General features: G+C 37.7%; 1 protein-coding gene and 1 long non-coding RNA gene across 8 annotated transcripts in view; one reads left to right on the top strand and one right to left on the bottom strand.

Moving 5' to 3' along the window:
• The window catches only part of LOC121467975, a 158,304-nt gene that overhangs the window by 94,713 nt on the left and 45,869 nt on the right, over positions 1–17,722 (top strand). The gene's annotated exons all lie outside the window — the stretch shown is intronic.
• Positions 1–17,722, bottom strand: part of LOC108137111 (optomotor-blind protein) — a 65,873-nt gene that overhangs the window by 45,706 nt on the left and 2,445 nt on the right. The window lies entirely within an intron of this gene.

The following is a 17,722-nucleotide window of genomic DNA, read 5'->3' as shown; positions in this document are numbered from 1 at the left end:
TAATTTTGCTTGGCTTGCTTTATTTTTTTATATTTTTTTCTGGATTGCCGGTCAGTTTTTTTTTGCCACTCGGTCCGCCCATCGCCCCATCTCTTTTGCTCTCCAACTCATTTGCATGCAAGATATGTTCTTTACCCTTTTTTTAATTTTGCTTTTGATTTGTCGTTATATGTGTGTTTTTATGTGACCCTGCATATTTGCATTCATTTATTAATAATTTTCAGTTTCCTCTGGCTTCTTGCCTGCTTAATATGCAAGCCGGCGGCTTCGTCAGTTGTGTGACTTTTCGCACAATAATCAAAGGCAGCAGCAACAACAATTGGCATAGCAATTTAGCGGCAATTTTTATTTCATTTTCATTTGTCGCACATGCAACGCAGGCAAAGCGATTGAATAAAATATGATGAATCTGATTTGCATTTCAGTAAAAAGCGTTTACTTGAATTATATGACGAAAATAATTGATTTAGATTATAAAGTAATATAATACCTACATGGCAACATTAAAAAGTCGATTGATTTTTTATATAACGCTTATTTGGTTGATAATTTATATAAGTTTTAGTGGCAGAAATATTATTCTCGTTGTTGAAATAAAAATGATTTTTTTATAAACATTTAGATATTTTTATTAATCCCTTCAAACGGAAAGTTGGAAAAACCCAACGGTAAACTCAAGAATTCAAATCCATAACCCACTCTCAATTCGGGCTAAAAATTGTGTTGCATTTTTTAATGGCAAACTATATTTGCATACCCACTTTGCTTGGGCTCTCTTAAGGGCAAAGATCCCCGACGACCCGCCACTAATTGGTTCAACCTCAATTGGGTTCCTGGGCCGAGACTCAAGTTTGCTTTTGGCCAAGATGCAATATTCCCCAAGTGGTGGAAGCAATGACATTTACGGGAAAATGGGGGAGAGTATCTCATAGATAGACAGACGACCCCAAAGTTAGGTGCTAAATTATTTATGGCCAAGTTTTAAATACATTCTGTCATGGGGCAGGCGAGAGTTTGTCTTGTTTTTAATTAAATTGTGCGTCAAATGTTTTGCAGCTCGTTGGCCAAGTTGGGTGGTTCAGTGGGTGGCTTCGTGGGTGGTTCGGTGGGCGGTCCAGTGGGTGGTTCAGTGGGCGAGGCACCCATCTCTGGCCTCACTTTATTTTTTCCCTGTCAATGTTTGCCCGCCAAAGTGTAAGTAATTTATGCGCATTTAGTGCTCAAGTGAGCTCAAAGCGAGCAGATAAAGAAAGATGAGCTCAAGATGCTCTACAATTTGAGCTGTGGTATGGATTTTGGATCTTGGGGGCGGGGATATCACAAGGACCATCGGATTAAAAGCTGACTGAGCTCATTTCCATACAAATTGTCGCAGTGGAAGGCCATTAAAGTAGCAGAAAAATAAATTATAAGTAGGGATGCTGCATACGATTATTTTTTGCCTTGCGAGTAGGTTTTTTTTACTTCCCAATGGATTTATAGTAGTAGCAATTAATTTTATTACTCTAGCTGTAATTAACTCTCGGAATAACTATTTTACCAACAGTAAAAAATTGTAGTTAATCAATAGCGTTAGTTTTGGGATTTACATATGCAATACAACAGTAATTTATTATATTTTAAGCAGTTAAATAATTTATAAATACTTTAAAATACACTCCCAGGTTTCGTAGTATTCAATCAGAATGTTGTTCAGAGAAAATATTTATTTCTTTGCCCCCTTCGAATCGCCACAAGGTGCATCTCGTCCCTCGACTTCATATGATGTACAGTGAGTAATCGCTAAAACAAACAATCCCGATAGCTGCCACGCCCCCAGCGCCCACGTTTAATGTCTAAATTATGGTGGTAGGCGCCATTAACGCGTTTCTGTTTGTTTGTTTGCATTGCTTTTTTTTTTTTTTTTTTTTTTTTTGGTTCAGCTTAATGCCGAAGCTGAAGATCCTTCTTGAGTGGCTGAGATCACGATCACGACCAAGAAGATGACGATGATGATGATGATTCAGGAGGGCTTTCGGGGAGCGGGCAAACTGATGGCCATGTCGATGCACACATCCGCACATCCGTTTAAAGAGCTCTGAAAACTGGGAAATGTGGAGGTTGCCTGGGATTGTTCGCTGCACTGCAACAAAATATCAGTCTAATACTCTGATTTCCATGATTTGTCCATAGTTTTTCATAGTTTTTTTTTATAGATCAAAGTACATCATTCTTTGATTCTATTTATTTGGAAAGAACACCAAAAAGCAAATATTCCCAGAATATACCAATTTTACAAAATTACCCTCTTATTTTCCTCAATAATAAAAATAAATGCAATTTAGTGGTTGCTTTCGCTCAGTGTTGAATGTTTTGTTGGCAAGTTGTTGCTTGAAGTGTTGTAGTCTTGGTTTGAGGACGCGGACGCAGCTAATAACAGTCATCACACACGTCAGACACTCATAAATCCTCAAAGTCAACAAGGCGGAGGGCACGTAACGAGCCTAGAATCGAGGTACGAGATTCGACGGTCGCGAGTCGAAAGTCGAGAGTCGAGAGTCGAGGTTCCAGGTTCCAGGTTCCCGGGCTTCAGGCTACAATGCTCCGGGTATTCAGTACCCTGTTCCCAGTTCCAGTTTCTCAATGGAGAAGATTCAGATTCTAAACGAGCTGCGTTTAAATGTTGTTAACATAACCGACAGGCGGTTGAGAGACAGGACAGCCCAAGGACCGGATTCTAATGTGTCCCACACACGGCGAACTGCAAGCCTCTTCGTCATCATCATTATGATCATCATGATGAAGACAGACTGAACATACTGCAACTTGTTTCAGCCCACAGAAGAGACCAAAAAAAGAAAAATATAAGAAAAAACTCAAAAAGAGGGCCCCATTCATGGGTGGTGTGCACTGAGGTCCCAAACGCATGTTTATATAATTCTTATTTATGATCGAACAGCGATAAATTCGCATTCCCTCTCGTTTGCTTGTGTTCGCGTTTTGTTTTGTTGGTTTTAAATAAATCAAATCAACACGATTCGGAGAAACCTCCTTCCAATGCTCCTCTGAAGAGCTGATAAGCACCCAAAAAAAAAAAAAAAGCTAAAATATGAAGAACCCCGGGGGAAGAATCTCGCCAGAGAGATCTACTGTTCACCTGTTCAATTCTGTTGGGTTACTCCTCGAATCTGTTCGATTCTTTTTGGTTTCAGCATGGTCTTCTGTAGATTCTCCTGCTGCTTGCAGCTTGTTCTTTTTCTAAAGAGATTTGGTAGCAAGTTGCATGGAAGACAGCTGCTTTTGCCACAAAACCATATTCGCTGAAAGAACTTTTAAGGATGCTTCCTTTTTGTTCTGAAGGCTTATTGATGATTTTGGTTTATTTAGAGTTCCTCAAGAATATGATCTTACAATTTATTCCCCCAAAAGCCGATCTTGATCTAATGTTTCTTCTCACAAAATTCTTCCACCTCTTCGTGACTTTCATCCAGTTTTGAGACGCCTTGAAGTGCCTTTTGTGAGATATCGATCTTGATCCAGAATGGGAATTCTTTTGCTTTTTGATGGCTGTTGGCTGGTGGCGCTCCCGAGGACATTGCGTGTTCTTCCACTGATGTGTGTGTCAGTTGTGCTCAAGGACTCGAGACCCTGATGACCGATGCCTGTCATAAGGCCAAAAAAGGGACGAATTGGCCATACGCATATTTTTGCGGTCATATGAGGAACGTACGAGAAGAAGAACAAACAGAAACTTACAACTGCTGCCGTTTTTCTTTTTTTTTTTTTTTTTTTTAATTTCTTCTCCTCTTCTCCAGAGTTTCTTCGGGTCCCCTTTTCTTCTCCTCGAAGACGAGAAGAAGGGGGGATTCTTTGCTGTCTTGCCCGCAGCCAGAGTCTACAAAAGGTGTTGACCAAACAACAACGGCAGCAACTGGCCAAAACACGAGGGGCAAACTGGGTACACGCGTCTTAACAAGAACAACAACACCATCATGCTTCTGAAGTCCAAGAAGGCCAACTGAAGACTGTAGACCGAGGACTGAAGAGAGTGAGGAAGACGAAGAGGAAGAGAGCAAGTGGTTGCTGGCCCGGCTGCAGAAAAGCTGTTGAGCGCATAAAAAACGTTATAAATAACACGCTCAAGCATTTAACGCGCCAAACATGTGTTCCACTGTCCAATTTGTGGTCTGTTTACCTTTTGCCAATGTGCCTCCGTTCATCGAGAAGCCAAAAGATGTGTTATGGTGGAGAGGGGAAGGGTTTTTAAGAGATAGCCAGATAGGTTACTCCCCCGGAAAACTTTCCAAAAAGGGAAACTAAAGCTCGATATCAACAGCTGATCCAGCTGAATGATAAGGCGGAAAAAGACTACGAATTCTGTAAAAGTTTCAATTCGATTCATATGACTTGTTGATCTATAAAAACGAAACTAGATTATAATTAAATTTGATCAATACTAAGTCTAAGCTATGCAAATATTGTAATCAAAAGAATTAAATGTCTATTATATTAAACCAGCTTTAAATGCCGCATAGGAAACTTGAACTTAGTAAACAAAAAAAAAAAAAATTAAAAATAAATAAATAACTCATTGACATACAACAAATAAATCTAAGAAGCAAGGTTAGGAAACTCATTTTTTGTAGCATACTTTTTCAACACAAGATTTTGCTATTATTGTTCACCCAAATGGGGAAAATTGAACCTACAAATTTATTTCCAAATAACAGTCAAGTGGTAAACATATTATCAATCAAGCTTTTTTTTTAAAAACCCCTGCTGACTATTTCGACCAAGACACAAAACTTCTATAGAAACCAATATACTACTAAGTGAATACTCTTAGAAAGGGCAACCCTACTACTATAGATAAAGGGCCGAAAAAACCAGGGTCGTCAAGGGGGCAAAAGAAAGACAAGGAAGCCAATAAGCCCAGCGGCCTTTAATGATAATAAAATGCAGATACAAACGACACTGGACAAGTGGCCATATGAAGAACATGGGAAGGCGAAGGAAGAGGGGAGAACCCAAAGGCGACCGAAAGAGACCGAAAAACAAACAAAGCTAAACGAGGAGGAGAAGAAGAGAGATCAGGATGAAGACGGAATACGGAGGACAGAGGACAGAGGATGTGGCTTACCTGGCGCTATAAGGACGGATCAAACAAAGAAGGACAAAAACAAACCTCCCCGAGGGTTGCGATCGGATCCCTTCAGGCAGCAGCTGACCTTCTCTTCCGCCGCCCCTTTGTCTTTCTTTTCATTTTTGTGTGCGATTTTGCTCGCAAAAATCGCTCAAGCGCCGGCGCAGGGGAACGGCGGGAACAGGTTGAGCGAGAGGGATTTGACCAGCGGACCGAGAAAAAGAGCGAAGAGAACCGGAAGAGGGAGGAGAAAATAGGGGAGGGGACTGGGGTTTTGCTAAACGGGGATTACCTTCTATTGTGCACGTTCGAGTCGACCATCCAGTTATCTCAATTATGCTAATTAACCAAGCACTTTGAAGACAAATAACGAGTGCGGATTTTTTAAAGAATCATTAACTTTGCCTTAAACTTACGAATCCGTCAAATATAAATAAAAAACAATTTAATGTAATAAATCTGTGACCAAGTCATTCTAGACGGGTTTCTTCAAAACTAACAAGTAGCAGGTAAAGATACATTAAAAAAAATATACATTTCGGTGATTATTTCTTCTTATAATGTTGAATTAATTTAATTAATTTATTTAAATTTTTAAAATATTGCCAACTAAAGGGTAAAAAAAAGGGTAATAATAAAGGGTAATAATAATGAATAATTTAATCAATAGAGAAATTCGCCAAACTATTAAGAAATGATATGATTAAAGCTCGCTAACAATGGAATCTATACTTCAACAACAACGAGTGACGAGTAGCGAGAAGCGAGTAATGGAATTCCCTAGGCGATGTGAATTCCCGCAATTGACGGTTGTCAATCACAGTACGGATCTGGCCAAGTTGTTTCTGCCTGTCGCCTAACTTGTTCCACTTTCTGTTTTCCCTCCTCTCTTCCTTCTTTCTCTTTCTCGTTCTCTCTCTCTCTCTCTCTCTCCTTTCCTCCTCTCCACACACGATTGCACACTTACACTTCCGTTGCATTGGTTTTCGCTGTTGTTGTTGCTGGGGCCCGATTGCAATTGTTGTTGACTGCTGACGACTGCCTGGCAATTGGCAGTGCAACAAAATAGCTATTGACAAATTATGACCAACTAAAAGTAATTACACGCGACGAGAGGGAGACAGCAGATAACGAGTTCTGCTGACAACGCGTTAATAGTACAAATAATCAACGAGTGCAGCAGCAAGCAACAACAATAACAGCAACAGCGTCAAGAGCCGCACTAAACATACACTTAATATTAATTGTTTTTTATTAACACGATCCGGCTGCTGTATACTGCTTTGCTTTTACGATGCTCTTCCTCTGCTGCACTTTTTCATACCCTATATTTGGAGATGGGAATCTCCGAATCTCGGTAACTAAATCTAGCATAGGCATACCTTATATTTTTGACGACCAAAGCATGCTTTTGAAGCACAATATCTATGTGACTTTTTTGGTTGAATTTTTTTAAAGTTATATTTCATCTTTAAATATCAAGTACATTTTTAAGATCTTTTAATTTGTTTGATTTAACACAATGCTATTACGAGTTTTGTATATAAGACGCAAAAAGCATGCTTTTTAACCGAATGAAAGGCATAGGGTATTGTTTAGTTGGTAAGTTGAGACTTCTTTGTTCTTGCTGGCTTTTCTGCTGTTTTATTGCGACCGTTGCTGAGATTCATTAATAATTCAAAAAATTGCACATGGCCGGCGGCGATGACAGCGACGTCGGCAGCGACGCCGACAGAGGCAGAGCGTGTAATCGAGTTGTTAACTCAAAGTGACAACGAACGCGAGCAGCGACGCTGGCGTCGTCGTCAGAAGCATGTGCACAACAACAATTAAATGCAGTCAACACACGATCACAAAAAAAAGGAAAAAATATATTTTTATATTAACCAGAGCGGCCAGAGCGGCCAGAGCGGCCAAAACGGCAGAAAGAGACGGGGAGTGTGACTTTGACTTTGTTGCTGCAATTGCTTTTAATGCTTTTAATGAAATCAACACTTTTTACTGCCACTTGCACGCAATCTACTGCTTCTTATATTTCTTTTTTTGTCTCGCTTTTTTTTCTTACGTTTTTTGCCCGTGTTTTTTGTTTTTGGGCTGGTAGCTTAATTAAAAGCCAAAACAGCTAAAACATATTTCGCGCCTTTGTTGCTTAACAATTAAAATCAACAACAACAACAGAAGCCCAACTTCACACTCAATTAACGCGATGCAGGCAGACAAACAACAAAAAGTAAAACAACAAACAAAAAATATAACAGCAAAACAACAGCATACATATGTAAAGCATAAAGCGAAAAAGTTTTGCTGTGGCGTTGGAAATATTTATATGTAGGTATATATATATTTTTTTTTTCGTCACCCACTAGAAGAAGTGGGTGGAAAAGTGAGTGTGAGTTTTGCAAAACGCAGCACAGACTGCAAAACTTTTGTTTGCCGTTAATTGACTGCACACACAAAATAACGGTAGGAGGTGAGAAAAGGCCAGAGAGATAGGAAGAACCAGGTAGAGAGAGCAGCATGCAAAAAGGGCAGCTTCATAAAGCCTCGTTGGTGTAATTGTTGGTGTATTCTTTTTATATATTCCTTTTGGTTGTTTGGTGTAAAAAGTCCTAACAATTTGTCATATTTGTTAAAAAATGAATTTCTAACTACTGTTAACATTGTTGGTGTAGTTGTGGACTTTATTGTTAAAATTGTTATAAATGTTGGTGCATTTTCTTAGTCGGATATTTTTTAAAATTTTAATTGTTTAATTGTAGCTTTAATGTCTTGATATCTTGATACAATTATTCGTGCAGGTTGGTTACTTATTGGTGTAATTCTTGACAATTATTTGGAAAATCTTGTTGCTCTGTTTTTATACTCAGTTCATACTGCAGTTGTTTACCACTGCTCTGGTGAAAAGACTTGGGCATGAATGCAAACGGATAGCACACGTCATTGACACCTAAAAGCAACAACCACAACAGTTCAGTGCCACTACAGTGAACTCTCGACACAAAACATTAAAGTGAACGTTAAGGCATGTTGTTAAACTAATGTGGAATATAAAATGTATAAAAATGATTTATGTTTGCATTATGATTTGATCAATTAAAGGTTTTTGTCAACCCAAAATTTCCAACATTCATAGATCAACCTGCGAGTCTCCACTGTATCCTGAGTGGGCACAGTGGACCCTCCCTCAACCTCCCTCCATCCACTCTATAGATGTGCGTGCGTAATTGCCTTTTGGCTTCGTGTTAATTTCCCTCGTGGAAAACCCTCGACAGGAAAAACTGAAGTGGGGGAGACCATGGTGTAGGTGCTACATAAATTTGATTTTTATTTTCCCAGAAAGCCCAAGCCGAAATAAGAAGAATTTTTATTCATAAAAATCAAGTGGCAACATAAATTCGTGTGTGTTACCAAAAACGTAACCGGCTGGCCGCCTGTATTTTGTGCTGAAGCTTGTTCTTTTTGGTTTCTGATTCTGTTTTTGTTTGGCAGTTTAATCAGGCAAACAGAACACGCAGAGCAGTTAAAACTCACCAAATGCCCCATACAATTTGTATAATTTTTCAGACCAGAAAATATTAAATAAATATGCACACACAGACACATGTGCATACCAGCAATAATAATAATAAAGAAAAAATAAAACCAAAGCAACTCGTCAATTTTTGCCACTTAAAATTCATAAAGCATCGCCTCGGTCTCAGCTCAGCAAACTCCGGCGCAGCAGAATATATAGGAGCAAAAATCGGGGAATCTGGGGGAATGGGGAAAAAGAAGAGGCTACCAGAAGGATTGCATTAAGTTTAAACTCCTGAATATGACATCTAAACAACTAAACATTAGCAAGGTAAATAAAACGAATTACGACATTTATAACTTTTAAGGGTAAAAAAGTTTCATAAACTTTCGGAAAATGTAATGTCTGTAGGTTTATTGTAAAAAATATGTTGACGGCTGTGGTATAAAAACCCTTTCCAATAAGTGTTTAAAGCCAACCTGAATGAAATGTCCACATTCGTTGCTCTTTTGAAAACGATACTTCTAATTCTGGAAAATTTAAATACCATCAAACCGCTCCCCATCACTTAAAGATAAGATCGGGTTCAGGTATATCGCATAGATCAAAAGGATCAGGGGACCATCTTAAGTGCCTGCCACATTTCCGCGAAAATTTCCCAGCTCAGTGAGCGTCCTTTTTTTGCCATCATGTTCCTCTGTGAGTGTATGTTTTTTTTTTTGGCCAATTAGCGTTCTAATCAAGTGTAAACTAATGCTACAAGCCAAGCCAAGTTTGCTTCGAACGCGTGAATTTGCCACGAGGACAAAAAACAAGGCGAAAAAGGTAAACCAAATAGGTAAAAAAAAAGGTTAACCAAAGGAAGTAACGAAAAAAAATTGAGAAAAAAATTATTAACGATTGAAAACTAAAGATTAAAATAACGATGAAGACTGCCGTTATTAAACAAAAAAACCTGTAATATATAATAAAAACCAAAGTAGTAATGAATAAAAAATTAGTTATAAAGGAAAAATCGGTAAAGGGAAAAAAGTAGTAAAGAATTAAAAGGAACCAATTAAAATACAAAAAAAAAGGTGAGACAAAATAAAAAAAAAATTTAGGATACCAGATCACAGGATGCTTTCGTTTGCTTTATTTTTTTTGCTTTGTGTGAAAGAGAGAGCTAATTTGACTAATTTGCTCGGTGTGTGTGAGCTGGATGGCGAGAGATTGTCGTTGACTTTGTTGCTGCTGCCGCTTTTGCCGGCGATTTTCCTTTGATCTGCCATCGTACATCTAGGAAATGTTTGTCAAATTCATTCGACCGTTCTCATTGTTTTTGACATTTCTTTTAGTCTTTGCTGTTGCTTGTGCTGTTGTTGCTGATGCTGAAGTGATGCTGCTTCTTCATCTTCTTTATGTTTGTCGTCTGCTCGATCACTTTCTCTGCTCTTGAGAGAGGCTTTTTCTTGTTTTTTTTTTTTTAGATTTTTTTTTTTTGCTCAGTGAGCCCCAATGCCAAACACATGTCCAGCTAACAACTTGAATGCATTGTTCTCTGTCCCACACAAAGCCCACTGGCGAAAATACAGCAGCGGTCAAAATAAAAGCTTCAAGGATAACTATCATTAATTATGAATTTTTGTTTTTAATAACAGCACTAGAAAGAAAACCTCTAACAACATCTCATTTAAGTTATGTTTCTGATCTATGTAGTTTCAGTGGGTAAGAATTCAGGAAAAAGTCAATTACTTTATTTCTAAAAATCAAATGTTTTCAGTTTCTGATTCAAGCCTCAGGAAGCATTATAATTTGGCTTAAAATGTTTCCCAAGTCCTATATTTTTGACCTTGACTGTACTCGATCCCCTCCCCTTTTTGCCGACCCGATTTTTGAGCAGACTCCAGCACTCCACGCACATTCGTCAGGCATTGTCGTTATTTTTCTGGCGCCAAAAAGACGCCGTCTTCGTCTTCGTCCTCGCCTAGCTCTGTCTCTTTCTCGCCTCGCAGGTCCTCTCACTCGCACTCTCCTTGTTAAGTTCGCCTGGCATTCAGTTTTTTTGGTTTTTTTTTATATGCTGCTCCATTCTTTGTGCGATTTTTTTTGTTTTTGTTCGCTGTCTCTCCTTTTTCTGTTCGATTTTGTGTTTTTTTGTATTTCTTTCTTATTTTCTTTTCTTCTTTTTTGGGTTCTTCTGAACTCATGTTGTTCATTATAAAGGACGTCATCATCGTCATCGTTTTGGGTTGTTGCTGTCGTTGTTGGTTGTCATATTTTGCGTTGTTTGCTTTATGCATTTCCAAGTTGTCCGAGGAGCAAAAGAGGAATATAAGAAAAAAAAAAAAAAAAAAAAAAATGAAAGCCAGCAAATGCGTTTAAATATTCCATTCCATGCAATTCAAGGCGGCCTGTTTCGAATTCCAGGCGTTACTAGTGGTTGTCAAGCCTTTTTGGCGATCGCAATGTGTGTGTCAATTCCACTGTTTCTGCGCGACAAGAAACACATATTCTTTACGAATTGAAAGGGTTTCAGCATTTATTGGCATTTCATTCCATTATACCGCGTTTCATTTCACATTTCCTCTTGGGTTCCCTCAACGAATTTTCATTAAAAGTGATTATCACTCACCCATTAGGCTTATCAGTAACCCACCAAAACTGACGTCTCATTAGCCAAGCGGAGCGTGTAAACAGCGGAATTCTCTCGATTAATACCGAAACCATTTAGCGGCATTTTGTTACCATCAATTTTCGGCTAGTTGCGGTTCTCTGACCAAAAACTGAGACGTCATTAAGCCAAGTTAAAAGCACCGCTAGCCGCGCTTCAATTTCCAACTTCCAACTTGCAACTTCCGCTGCGTGGGCGCTTTATTTTTCTTTTTTTTGGGAGGAGCGGGGTTTGGATTTCTACCGGCGACGGAAGCACTCACTTAATTAGCCGAACCGAAAACAAAAAAAAAGCAGAAAACTGAAATTTTGGTGTTCGTCAAATTAATTTCCATTTAATTCCAAGTGGGCGTAAATGCAATTTAAATTAACAGCCACCAAAATGCGCCACTTAAATGTCTCTCTGCCTCTCTTTTTCCTCAAACGCTTGTCGCTTTTTAATTTGTTCAAATTTTTTATGACATTTTTATTGTAATTTAACAGCGTCGGATTCGGATTTGGATTTTGGTTTTCGGTTTTTGGGTGGTGCGGATTGTAGTTTGATCAAAACGGGTTTGTTTTTTTTATACATACTTTATAGGCGCAAATAGGGAGAGGCATTCGTTTTGGAGGGTTAGGATAGAGGGTTGTCAGTCAGTCGGCCATGATCGAAATGGCTGTGTCTTGTACAGATCACATAGAAAACTAAAGGCATTTTCACTCGGGGATTATGAAAATAGAAGCCATGATAATGATGGGTTTACTGTTGCGAAATTAATGGGTATTTAATTAATATAAAAGTGGTTGCAAATTTGGACCTTTCTAAATTTTAAATAAAAGATCAGAAAAAAACAATTGCAATCTAAGGATTACAAATATATTTTAGGAAACCATGTTATATTATATACCAGCCACATAAAAGTAGCAAATTGCCCACTAACAATTTTTGTAAACAATTACCGGTTGCAACGATTTTCCATAAGCTCTATCCTGCCAAGCCGGCGAAATCAATTTGAAATCAAATTACGCGCAAATTATCCAACGGACTCATGAATATTCCAAGATGTAATGCGATTCCCCAAGGATATACACAACTGTCCAAGTATATTCCATGTGAAGAGAGACTATCTATTGCTATGCCAATTATTATGCATTTTTCATCAAACTGAAAATTGTCAAGCGAATTTGGTTGGTGTGAGCTACACCAGAAGGGGTTACAGAAAAAAAAGAAGGAAAATTGCAACGCAGAGCCGAAGAAATTTCCAAGTTACTAAGCAAATTAAGTGTAATTTAGAAGGGGGCTTTCCATTTTTTTTTTTATTTTGAACCCCCCTTCTCACCTTTTGCGTATTTGTCAACTTAGCACATCGATAATTTTACCAGCCCCTTTGCAGGACGACAATTTTAACACAATTATGAAAAACGTTTTCAAGATGGTGGAGCAGGGAAAATCGGTGAATGGGCGAACGGTGGGTGGGGGTGTTCTTTCAAGGGTTGTACACTATAACAAAATTTCGCCCTCAACCCCCAATTGACCTCTTTACCCCCGCCCGCTAATGACTTTGTAGAGGAAAACTTGGAAAAACGAAAAAAAAAAAAAAAAAAAAAAAAAACAAAAAAATAGTAGGCAGACACGCCCATTTAATTGAGCCTACGGCTTGGAGGAGGTGGGCGTAAGGGGGCGGACCAGGCCAGTGCACTTTGATTGCGTTTTGTCGCCGTCAGCTGAGTTTTTACCCAAAACGAAAATGCAAAGGAGAACAAATACAACAACAAAAACAATAAATAAATATGGAGGAAACGGAAAATTTTTATTTATGAAAATTAAACAAGTGAACTTTGACAGGCGGTTGCCCAGGGGTTGACCCCAGGAAAAAAAATTCAATGCCGGGGGAAAAGTGGCATAGTGTGTGTCCTTTGTCGTGTCATTAAATATTTTTGTCTGTCACATTATCGCATGCCTGGCACAAAGTCTGACATCAATTAGAAATTTAGAGGGGGGCATGACAAATACACAGTAAAAAAACTGCAAGTAGAATTTTATTTAATATCTCTTATACTCTACCCAATTTAAATTGAGTTGCCATACATTCAGTTTATGAAAGGGGCTTCAATCCTATAAATTGCCACTTTCAATTAGCTAGAAACTTGCGAAATCAAAGCAATCTCGCACCATCTTTCTTTATGGGCTATATTTATTGCTTTTCTCTATCTTCCTCTTACTTCGGGGTCAACACTTGATAATTTTTGACATTTTTTCTATAGATTTTTTCATTGGTTTACTGTGGTCTATATTCTGGGGTTTTTTTTTGTTGTTGTTCTTGATTTCAAATCTTATTTGCCTGACTTTCGCACTGAAAGTGTCTCGCCAAGTGTTCAGGGGTGTGGAAAAAGCGGGGACGAAACTTTATTTATTTGCGCTTAGACAGCAATTTCAATTAATTGATAAGTCAGAGCAACAAGCTGCAAAACGCAGAAAGATTTCACGCTATTTGCTTCAGCGATTTAATTGCCAGCGACAAATTGTGAAAGAGGGAGACGAATTTTCGAATTCAATGGGGAGAACGAGAAGCCTTCTAAGTATAATTTAAATTCAGTGTTTATATAATTAAAGTAAGACAATTTCAAATATACAGTTTTCTTTATGTATCTTGGTTTTATTCGCCTTAATAGAAATAAAGAAAAATCTAAATTTTAAATGATTTTGTCAGGTTATCCTAGTTTTTAACCAAATTTTTGTGAATAAAAAACTAAAAGCAGAAACCCCAAATCATTGCATCAATGAATCGAAACAGAATTCGCGGAAAAAAAAACACACACGCACACACAAAATAGGAAGCACAAAAAAGCGATTGAATCGAGCCAAGTGAATGCAAATCCACTCGCTAAACATTCAAGTGGCACTCACATGGAGAGGCGAAATAGAGGGGCGGTGGTGTTTTCCAAGGGGGCGGCAGGAAAAACAATAATTTTGACATTGATGATGATGGGGCAGCGGCAACAGAAGCGGCAACAATAATTCTGTTTGCTGTTTTGCCATTTGGTTGTTGCCTGTTTTATTTTTTTTTTTCGCACGTCTCGCAAGCATGCAACAGCAACAACAGCAACAACAACAGCAACAACAACGACAGCAACTACAACAACTGAGTGTGTGGCGTGCAAAAAAGTTGCAACTTACACATAGCCATAATCTCCATATGTGTGCTAGGTACAAGTACTTAAAACTTTTACAAGCCACTCGGGGGTTCCCCTTTTTTCTCCCCTCCTCTCCCCTCACTTCTCTCACTCTCTCTCGCTCTTGCTCTCCATCTTTCTTGCTCCCATTCCTCATCTACAACAATTGCATGCCACACTTTGGGGCAACCCCCCAGCCACTCCCCCTTTTTCCCTCGCCCCTTTTTGCAGGGTCATGAACTCGAAAGAACAGAGAAAAATTGCATTACCATATCCATGCATCTAATGTAATATATTTTATAACCATTCATATTAAAAGATATAAAACTTATATTTACTAAATATTTTTATAAGAGAAAACCATCTGGATTTTTTAAAAAAACAATACACAAAAGTCTTTAAAAAAGAAGTCTTTAAATATTCAAAATTAATTGATACAGAAGTTGGTTTTTTTAGTGTATCAGTTGCTACTTTTTACCAACTTGCTAAGTTAAAAAGCAAGGCTGGGCTTTTTTTTTAAGTGAGCGGATTGTAGAGTTGTTTTTGTATGCCCATGGCTTGGCCACTTGGTTTAGTTTCACACTTCAAGTCGCCAAACTGCTAATGAGCTTAAGGATATGGCTAGGAACCCCCCTCTTATCCAAAAGCTTGAAAAATATATTTTTCATCAACTTTTTTTGTGTGTGTTTTGTTGTTTTTGCGGTTGAAGTTTTCATGTTTTGGTTTTTTGTTTTTTGTTTTGTGTTTTGTATTTTTTTTGCGTGTGTATTTCGCCAAGTGCGAACAACCAACAACAACAACAACAGCAACAACGAAATGCAACTACTTGCATAAAGATGGGGGCGTAAGCGTGGCCAGTTGGCGGCGCGGGTCGTGGGGGCGTGGCCAAGAGCCCCTAGACACCTGGCCAGACGTATTCGCAACTTTCAGCACACAAAACTATTTGCAAATATTTTATTTTTGCGCTTATTTGCACTTTCTATTGGTGTTGCTGCCACGCCCATGCCGCCAGACTGGCATTGAAACTATATGGATAAATATATACATGAATATATACATATATAGGAAAAGGGGCGGCAAAGGCGTTGGCCAAAGAAGCTTAGTCGAGGCGTCAGGCAATTTGTAGCTTAAAAAAGCAACAACAGAAGCTAATTGAATTTGGCATGCTGGCCAATGAATAAACGTAAAAATGAAAGAAAAATTAAAGGGAATATAACAGAGAATTACGGGAATTTCTGTGTATTATTTATTATAATGAATACTACGCAATTCTTGGGACCTTTTATTTGGTACGCAGCTTCTACTCATAAAGAAATTTAATAGTTCATTTTTGAAGTTGTCGGTATAAGTAATATTATTGTTGCTGTTGTTGTTGTTATAATTGTTGTTGTTGGAACTGAAGTTGTTATAGTCAATAGTTAATTTCCTTAAATTTTTATTTAAGAATCAATGCATTTTATTATTAAGAAACGAAAACCCTGAATTAAAGCAACTAAAATGTTGCATATTTATAAGGTTAGAAAATAATGCTCAGTTATTTTCCTATATTCCGTAATAGATTAATAACTGTATTCTTGGCATTCCACATTTAACTAAAGTATGTGCATTCCTTTTTAATTACATAATTATGAAAGTATTCAATTGTTTAGTTGATATTTAAGATTCCCTTTTTTTTAGATTTCAATCAACAATTGAACGGCATAAAAACTTGTCAGATTTAGGGATTCCCTTTTGTCCATTATTTAATTAATATTTAAACTATATTAAACTTATTCTTATCTAAAATTTGGCACACAAATAAAATTCTGTACAGTTCTTATCAATAAAACAAATACTAGAATTTTAGGAAAGATGTTACTAGTTTTTCTACGTTGTTCCTGCATTGTAAAAAGAATACTAGTAAAAATAAAAATTTTAAATTATGTCCATTTCTATAAGAATCTTTTTGGATTCCCTTTAAAATCCCCGCCTTAAAGCACTGCATTTTTGCCAAGTGTGTGGGGGGCACTATCTTGGACTTTTTTGAGTGCACTCGCATTCACAGTCACATTCACAGCTGCCACATCTTGCACTCACTTGACACTCACTCCACACTCACTCCACACTCACTTTGAGTATGTGTGCGTATCCGTGAATACTTTCTCAAGTAGGTGTGAAGCTCAAAACGCATTTTCACGCGCCAACGCAGCTTGAATGTCAACGTTGTCGTCGTCATATAATCATCATTGTATCATCATCATCTTCTCGAGGGAGAGATTCTCAGATTTTAAGGCTGATGACATGCTGGAAAAATGGAAAAATAATATACAAAAAAAAAAAAAAGGAAGAACAGGGGCGTCTGCTGTTCACCTACTTTCAGCTCAACTGGGCGTGGAATCTGGGAGCGGTTTTTAACGGCTAAATGGAAGCTTGAGACGTCGCCACACGTGCTCAAGTGGCCAAAGGTTGTGACCTGACCTTCGGCCCGGGAACGCCTCGATTGCCAAAGGCTCGAGAATAAACCCACATTTATTTGCCAATATGGCAGCCGGAGCATACAAAATATTACTCCTATTAAACGAAGAAATTGTTTTGCCACGGGCTAGCTAACCATTTTAATGCTCTAAAAGTCAATCAAAAATCGGGTTGCTTTCAAAATATTTTTCGAAACAGGTTCTAAGCTTTTATTCCATTTAGCGCGTATATTTTTTTTTACAAATATTCATAAAATAAAAATAATTTTCGAATGCGACGCATATCAATGGAAATATTTTTTCCCAGGTATTCAAACAAAAATCGTAAGCCTTAAATCACTTTCTACAAATTGTAAAAACTAAATTTATGCAGCAGCATTTAAAATATATGTATCATGTTTTAAAAATATAAAATAGTATATTACATACATAAAAAATTATACACGATTGAAATTTATATCCTTTTTTCTTTGGCACTTCTTTCGAACAACATTCACATCGATTTGGGTTCTTTAAATTTGAACCATATTTTAGGCACGTTTTACTGAATGAGTTTTATTTATCCTATATACTAGTTCATACTTGGATCATTAGGCACTCTATGTTGAAAACTTTCGAAATGTGAACATATCTATAAAATGTCGTGAATTTTGATCATAACCCATTAAACCGAAAACCCTATTGAGATACCATTTAGGGAACTTGGGACCATATTATTACTTGTTCTTAAACCCTAAATTTGTACTATTTTGCACATAATATTCGGATTTCTAAAGACTCTGTTGTGTTACCATTAAGGAAACTTTACCAAGGGAATCAAAAAAAAAA

This window comes from Drosophila elegans, unplaced genomic scaffold, assembly GCF_018152505.1.
Source record: "Drosophila elegans isolate 14027-0461.03 unplaced genomic scaffold, ASM1815250v1 contig_149, whole genome shotgun sequence".
In the NCBI taxonomy this organism is placed as follows: Eukaryota; Metazoa; Arthropoda; class Insecta; order Diptera; family Drosophilidae; genus Drosophila; species Drosophila elegans.
This window is presented reverse-complemented; position numbering and strand designations above follow the sequence as displayed.